This window comes from Charadrius vociferus, unplaced genomic scaffold (genome assembly GCF_000708025.1).
Source record: "Charadrius vociferus isolate BGI_N301 unplaced genomic scaffold, ASM70802v2 scaffold616, whole genome shotgun sequence".
Classification (NCBI taxonomy): Eukaryota; Metazoa; Chordata; class Aves; order Charadriiformes; family Charadriidae; genus Charadrius; species Charadrius vociferus.
Window position 1 is genome coordinate 291,994 of NW_009648690.1, and position 7,315 is coordinate 299,308.

General features: G+C 57.9%; 1 protein-coding gene across 1 annotated transcript in view; it reads left to right on the top strand.

Moving 5' to 3' along the window:
* SLC39A11 (solute carrier family 39, member 11) overlaps window positions 1–7,315 on the top strand; it is a 98,945-nt gene that overhangs the window by 54,296 nt on the left and 37,334 nt on the right. The window lies entirely within an intron of this gene.

A 7,315-nucleotide genomic window follows, 5' to 3' on the forward strand; every position in this document is an offset into this window, starting at 1 on the left:
GTCCCGGCAGCCGAACCCCCCTACGAGGTGGGGGCTCGAGGGGAAGCCTGGGGGCTCGGGCTCGCTGCTGCGGCTGTGAACATCTGGAGCCCCGCTCGCCGTTGCCAGCCTGTCGTGGGCGAAAATTGCAAATCTGAGAGTATACCGAGAAAGATGATGCTGTAAAGACAACAAATTCTGCTCTCTTTTCATTTCTCTCCTGGTCTATGTACCAGCAAGGGATGCATTTTAAAGCGCTGCCGCTCTGCGGGAGCACTCACAATTGGGGGGTTTCGTATTCAAGGGATGGAGTTTGCCAATAGATGGAAAACCGCAGAGGCCGGAGTCTTGGAGGGCTGCGTCCTGCCGGGGGCTGGGCTTTGAGACTGCAGAAAAAGATGCGATAAAAAGGAAAAAGATGAGATAAATTTGTAATAGCTGAGGACACTCAGCCGCTTTGCAATTCTTGGTGATGTTGAAAGTAATATAAGGCAGCCTTTTCAAACGCTTGCTGTCCTGGTTGCCTCTCGCCTCCCTTCTCCTCCTCTTCTCCTTCCCCTCCCCTTTTCTTTTTCCCATCTCCGCTCAGTCTCTGCCCGTCTCAGGTTGTAGCCTGGAGGGGGGGCGCAGGGGGAAAAGAAAAAGGCTTTTCTGTGTAAAAAGATCTCTAAACTAGGAGAAAAGGAGAAAAACGAGGAGCGCCTTTGGGAGAGCCGTGGTTTCTGAGCTGATGCGAGCGCGTGGCTTGTTGGCGAGGAGGTGGCTATTGTCAGCGGTGGGAGCTGCTGCGGCACGGGGCTCGCTTTAACCACCAGCGCCGGGGACGGGGAGCTGCCCGGCGTCCTCACGTGTGCTTTTCCGAGCGCGACTTTTATCCGATGCCGGGGCAGCCGTCTTAAATTCCATCACTGCTTGGGGCTTCCCGGGTGAGAAGGCTCTGTTACGGGTCTGTAACGGAGCCCGTGTTTCTCCCCCTGCACCGGCACCCCAGGATTGAAGGAGTCAGAGCCGACATGCGGTGGGCTGCCGCGGCGCCGGAGTCGGGATGCGCGTGGGCGTTCTTCTCCTCCAGCGTTTGTGAGCTGCCCTCCCTTCCAGCCCCGCGACTGCTCGCCTGTCTCTGGGCAGTAATTGCTTCCTTCCAGCCGCTCATTGGTTCCCAGCGCCCTTGGGTGCTCCTGATCCCATGGATTTTCCTCTTTTCATCCCCCCCTTTTTTTTTTTTTTCTAATTATAGGTGTATAACTCAGATGCTTTAGTTCGGCTCCATGTATTGCCGGGGGAGGCAGATGCCTGGCAGACGAGGCAAGCAGGGAGCTGTAAATTAGCCACACGCACACAAAAAATAAAGGGGAAGCGTTTGCACCGAGCGAACCGTAATGGGATTTCATCTTTCAAACGAAGTGCCGGGGAGATGGGGTGAAGGGCCGGGCGGTGAGCGTGTCTTCTGCCTCTGGCTGTGTCAGCTGGGGATTCCGGCCTCTGTCACTGGGAAAAAAAAATAAAGGAAGTTTTGTAGAGGAGTGAAGAAAGCGTCACCCGTAGCAATAGGTTAATGGCAACACAGCCCTGGCTGCCGCAGAGACACCCGTCTGACCTGTCATCGCTTCTGCCGGAGCACGAAGCCACCCTCGGACGGCTACAGAGGCTCAGAAATTCCCTTTTGCATCTTAAAGGTCACAATATTAAAGCTTAATATCCTGAGAAGGTGTGTGAGAGCGGTGGCCCGCGGATGGCTCTGCTGCTCAGCCCCTGCCCGGAGGCTCGGCTCGGCTCGGCGGGGGTCTCTGGGTCGCCGTGGGGTGTCTGTCCCTGCCAAACCCTGTCCCCAAAGTCCCCCTCCTGCTCTTTTCCAGCCATGTCCCTTTCCAGCAGCTCTGCAGCGCTGGGTAGGTGAGAGCGGCTGTTTGTGCTCGGTGTGACCGCTCACGGGTGGCACCCACCAACGTCCTCCTTTCAACGGGGCTTTGCCCAAAGTCATCCAGAGGTTCCAAGTCGCCGAAGTTGTCCTCGAGCCCGCGTCTGCCGCGGTGCTGCCCAGCGCCCTGCCTGCAGGTCACGGCACGCCGGCGCCCGCTTCGCCCTAAGACATGATTCACATTGTGATGAAAAGAGGAGCGTTGTGTCCTGCCCTGCTCATTGCTGAGGGCTCCGGTCTTTCATACGCGGAGCAGCAGAAGGTGGTGCAGGCGCTGGGTGAGCAGCGGGATGGGGCTCAGCTCGGCTTCCCCGGCAAAGCCCCGGCAGCGCCGGCGGCGCTTCTCCGATCCGCTGCGGCCCCTTGCCTGCAGCGCCGGGGTTGGAAACACTGGAATGCTCTCCCTCAATTATCATCCCAGCGAGCGGAAAGGCTGACACTATAATTAGCGCCGACTCCTGCGGCGTAATGACACCTCGGTTCGCGTGCGGGGCGGCAGCGCCGGTGCTGCGGGAGGAGGCGGGAGGTGCTGAGCCGAGAAGCTGGGGATGCTCAGCGCCTCCGCACGGCTCCCAGGCGCGGGCTGCCGGCTCGCCCGGCCCCTGGGCTTGCGAAATCTCTCGGCGCTGGCTTCGGCAGCCGCGCACGGCTCTGGTGCTGTGTCTGGTGCTGGTTCTGTTTCCCAACGCGCTCGCGGGGAGCGTGTCACCAGAGGTTGTCCAGGGGGTTCCAAGGGGTTTCTGTCCCAGCCGTGTCTTCATAAAGCTTCCCGTGCCTCGGGGGGGGATGCGATGCTGGGGCTGCTGCGGCAAGGAGGATGCGGCCGGGAGGGGACTGCTCCCGGCTGTCGGCACCTTCCAGACCTCTGGTCCTCCCAAGTGCCTCTGATGGGCTGTAGGTGATCTTCCTCCTCTGAAACCTGTCGTGTTTCACCGCTGAGGTCAAACTCTGCCAAATCCCTCCATCCAGAGGTGAAAACCCTCGCGAGGACCGGGTCTGGCCCTGTTCTCCTCCTCCACTGGTGGGGAAGGGGCTCCCTCTTTTATTGCCAGCAGAGAGCAGTTTTATTTACTTTGAGCCCCATTTAAGGATGGACACGTTTTGGTCTTGGCAATGGATCTGTCTTTGGTTTCAGGCAAATGTGCTGGAAGCCGGTTAATGTGCGGGTGAGATAATTGAACGTAAAGACCAGCCTCACGCATTCGGTTTGTATTTAGTGGGCTCTGCCGGCAAGCGAAAGGTTTGTTAATTTGTTCCAAAGCTGGGGCTGGCAATGTAAAGAATAAATTGATAATGACAGGAGATGCCAAACTGCAGACTGTTCCTGCTAATTAATATTCATATATGCCGGGTTTAGTGGAACATTAATTATGTATTTAATCAAGCCCTGTTTATTCTGGTTTATCTTTGTACCTTGGGTGGCTGTTATGCTGAAGACTTCAGATTAATTAAAATGTTACTGGTGTATCACAAATAACAATTAGCGAGGTGTGAGCTGACCCGCCTTTCTCTTTGTGCTCATTTCGAAGGGAGGAGGAGAGCCCGTAGGACGGTGCTCGTGGGGCCGTGTGGGGCCGCTGCTGCCCCCCCGGGGAGCTCCTGGAGGGGTCTGCCCTGCTCTGAGCCGCGCCGTGGGGGTGTGGGACCAGGGGGCTCCTCCGGCGTGGAGATGCTGCGGGAGCCTACATCCCTAATGCTCATACTACAGGTGGGGTTGAGGACGGGACCAAGGCTGTTCTGCATCCATCTTCACGCCCCGCGGCTCTCCCGGGAGTCACGGTGCTCACGGGGGTGCAGTGGGGGGGGTCTGCGCCTGCCTGGGATCTCCTTTCCCGGTGGGTGTCTGTACACGGCGGTGGATGTGGGGAAGGAGCTGCGGGTGTTTTCTCTGCCGGGTTGTGGCGATGCCCGGCCTTGCTTTCCTCCGGCAGTTGGGAAACGTGGGTTTCTCTTCCACAAAAGCCGCTCTGCTGGTGCCAGGTCCTGGCTGGGATCCCGCTCGCTGCGGGGCCCGCGGTGCCGCATCCCCTCGTCACCCCGAGGAGCATCCCCGCGGGCGCACCCTCCGCTGCCGCTGGCTCCCGGGGAGGCAGCGGGGCTGATGCGGGGCCGGTCGGTCGCTGGCAGGCGTGAGTGAGGGGATGCTTCCAGCCACCCGAACGTTACCACGGAAACCTGAATTTTCCTTTTCGGTTGGGATGAGGTGGGCAGAGCCAGGCAGCCCCCGACCCCGGCGTGTACCACAAACCCATCCCAGGAGCTGCAGGCAGAGCCGGAGTCATCCGCTCTGCTCCAGCCCTTTCCTTCCTGCAAGAAAACACTTTGCTTTTCTGTATTCAGTCCTATCGCTCCATGTTTGCTCCCCCATTCAATTTCTGCGACGTTTCCGCCTCAAGCGTCGCCGTTAAGCAGAGGTGTCTGGGAGGGAGCAAACAGGATGCGGCAGCGGCGCCGCGGCGTGCACAGAGCCACCAGGTCGTGGTGCAAGGTGGCACTGACATCCCTTCCTCGCTCCCCAAATCTCATGTGGCTCCGCCTGAGGCTTTCTCTCCCGTTCCCATTGCCAGAAACCCATTAATAAGCTGGATGATTTTTTTTTTTTTTAATGAAAAGGAACAAAGCAAGGAGCTGAATGCAGAATGAATTCAGCCTCGGTGGCGAAGGTGCTGCGGGGAGGAGGGAGGGATGGTGGGGTGTCACTACGGGCAGGAGGGAAAAGGTTTTAAATGGAAGAAATTTTAGATGGTGGCATCTATGATAAGGACGAACGAGTCTCCTGAGCAGCTGAACTGGGTTGGGGGGAAGATCCCCGCACCCCCAGGTGACAGCATCCCAGTTCATCCCCCGGGACTGTGCTTGGAGAGGGCAGCAAGAGGTACCCGCCTGCACCGTGCCTTGGTGCGTGGCAGTGGTTTTGGGGACCCTCCTTCTCTGCTTGCCCAGGAGGGAGACATTTAGCCCCAAAACTCATAGGTCAGGTTCTGGGCAATGCTTGGGGTGGAGGCGAGATGATGCCCCGGGGAAGGTGTAGCCGGGGCTGGTGCGGAGGAGTGGGAGTGGGATTTACGGTGTCCCCCAGTCACCGTGCTGGCGTCAGCGTCTCTGGGCAGCCTCGCGTCAAGGCACGCTTTCCTGACAGTGGCGGTTCCTCGCGTTGGTGATGGATTTAGGCCAGTGACCTCCTGCCTCTCCCCGCGGCAGCTCCGCGGCACCTCTCCATCCCTAAGGACGGACAAGTGCTGCTGCCGCTTCGTGTTATCCCGAGGAAATGGGGGTAGAAGGGAATTCTGCACCAAGGCGTGGTAAATGTCACATCGATTTGAAACACGCTCGTTTGCAGCTTTGCCTGGGAAGGAGAACGGTTCGGCTGAGCACCCTCGGGCCACACAGCGTGAGAGCTGCCCGCTGCCCTCTGCGCGGTGGGATTTGGCCGGAGACAGTCCCGGGAGTGAGAGCTGCCCACGTAGATACGGGAGCTGCCGAGGCGTGTGCTTTTCTTTATGGCTTCTTACAGCTTTAACCAGTTTTAATGTCCTTTTCTGTGTCTCCTGCTTTACGGCTGTCTGGGGGAGAGGAGCAGACGGCGGGGTTTGGTTCTGGTTGTTGGCCAATGCGTGCGGGGGATCCTGCCTGCCCTGCCGTGCCTGCAGCTCGCGCTGCCAATCCCTGAGGTGCCGTCACCTCGCACCCCCAGCTTGGATCCGGCCAGACAAAATGGGGGAAACTGGTGGGGACCCCAGCGTTGTCACCCCTTGGTCCAGTCCCCTGTTGTGGACATCTCTGGCAGTGATTGAGTCCCGTCCATCACTCCTCAGCTGGCCTGTCTGCACGTCCACCAAAACCAGTTCCTGGTATTGAGGGTGGGAAGTGTGTGACAGAGGCGTGCGATGGAGGTGTGTGATGGGCTTCTGGTCATCAGCTGGCAGAGATGTGTCCAAAATGAAAGGGTATCTTCCCACTAGTGAGGAGTGAGCTTCACGGTGAGGTTTGTACTTAGACCGTGGAGTGGTTTGCCATGGGGAATGGCTTCAGACTGGAAGAGGGGAGATTTAGATGAGATATTTTGAAGAAATGTTTCCCTGTGCGGGTGGTGAGCCCCTGGGGCAGGTTGCCCCGAGAAGCTGTGGCTGCCCCATCCCTGGAGGTGTTCAAGGCCAGGTTGGACGGGGCTTGGGGCAACCTGGGCTGGGGGGAGGTGGCCCTGCCCAGGGCAGGGGGGTGGACTCAATGATCTTCAAGGTCTCTTCCAACCCAAACCATTCCATGATTCTGCCTCCCAGCTGAGCACCCTCACGTGGTGGTGTCTCACCGCTGCGTGGCAGTGGCCAAATGCAGGTTTGATGTGCTCCGCCGACGGGCGCAAGGTGGGACGCTGTTGACTGCAGCTTTTTAAACCTTAAACCAAGTCAGGAAGGTTCAGCCAGAGCTCGTCCGTCAGACCCGCGCCGGAGCTGGTGTGTTCTGCGGTGGAGCTGGTCCTCGGATGGTGGTGAATCTGAGGATGCAAAACGATGGCCTGTCGCCGAAGAGGGGTGTACGGAGAGAGGCGTTTGTGGATGGCTGCAGCGGCACAGAGGTTGCGTACTGTGCTGTCAGAGCGGCGTTCCTCGGGAGGGGGTGATTTCCAGGCTGCTTACTTTGTCATTAGCAAAAAAATTGATTGAATTCATTCTCCTGGGACAGGCGCTCCCATGCACTCAGCCTCCCGCGAGCAGGCTGGGGCGATGAGCGCGATATCGCATCTCAATTATAAAGAAATGTGATTATCTATATGAATATTCTCAGACATCTATTAAGGGTTGGGAACATTCATTTTGAACGATGAGTTGGGTTTTTTTGTTGGTCTATTGAAATTGAGACTATTTTACAACTCTTGACATTAATATGCGTTTGGTACCCACTGGGGTTCGGCAGAGCGTGAGAACGGGAGCCGTTTAGCTGCGCCGATTAATCTGTGTCTCGTCTGCTTGATGCCTTTTTCTGAAATTACAGCAGACCTCCTTCCGCTGCCACTTCTGCTGCCTGCGCTGCTGTAAGGGCTATTCCCGGGCACTCTTGGAGCACCTTTGATTTCTGCTGAAAGGCATTATTTTTAGTAAGGAAAAAAAGACGAGAAGACTTCTCTGCAGCTTGCGTTTCAGAGAAGAGGGTGAAAAGGAAGCGGCGGGTCAGGGAAGGTGTCGGCGCGTGCGGGGAGCGCGTTGTGCAGCGGCGCGATGGGGTTCAAGTGGTGCCGAGGGTGAAGGGGAGCAGAGGAGAGCGCTGGCGCTGGGACCGCCTCCGCCTGCGCTCGCCGCTGGCAAGGATGGAAAGATGCACGTGTGAACACTCATGAATTTTTCACAGCGTTTTCACCCAGCCTGGACCGTGGCTTTCCGAGGCTGCTGCCCGTCTCCGATTTGATTTCCAGGGGGACCT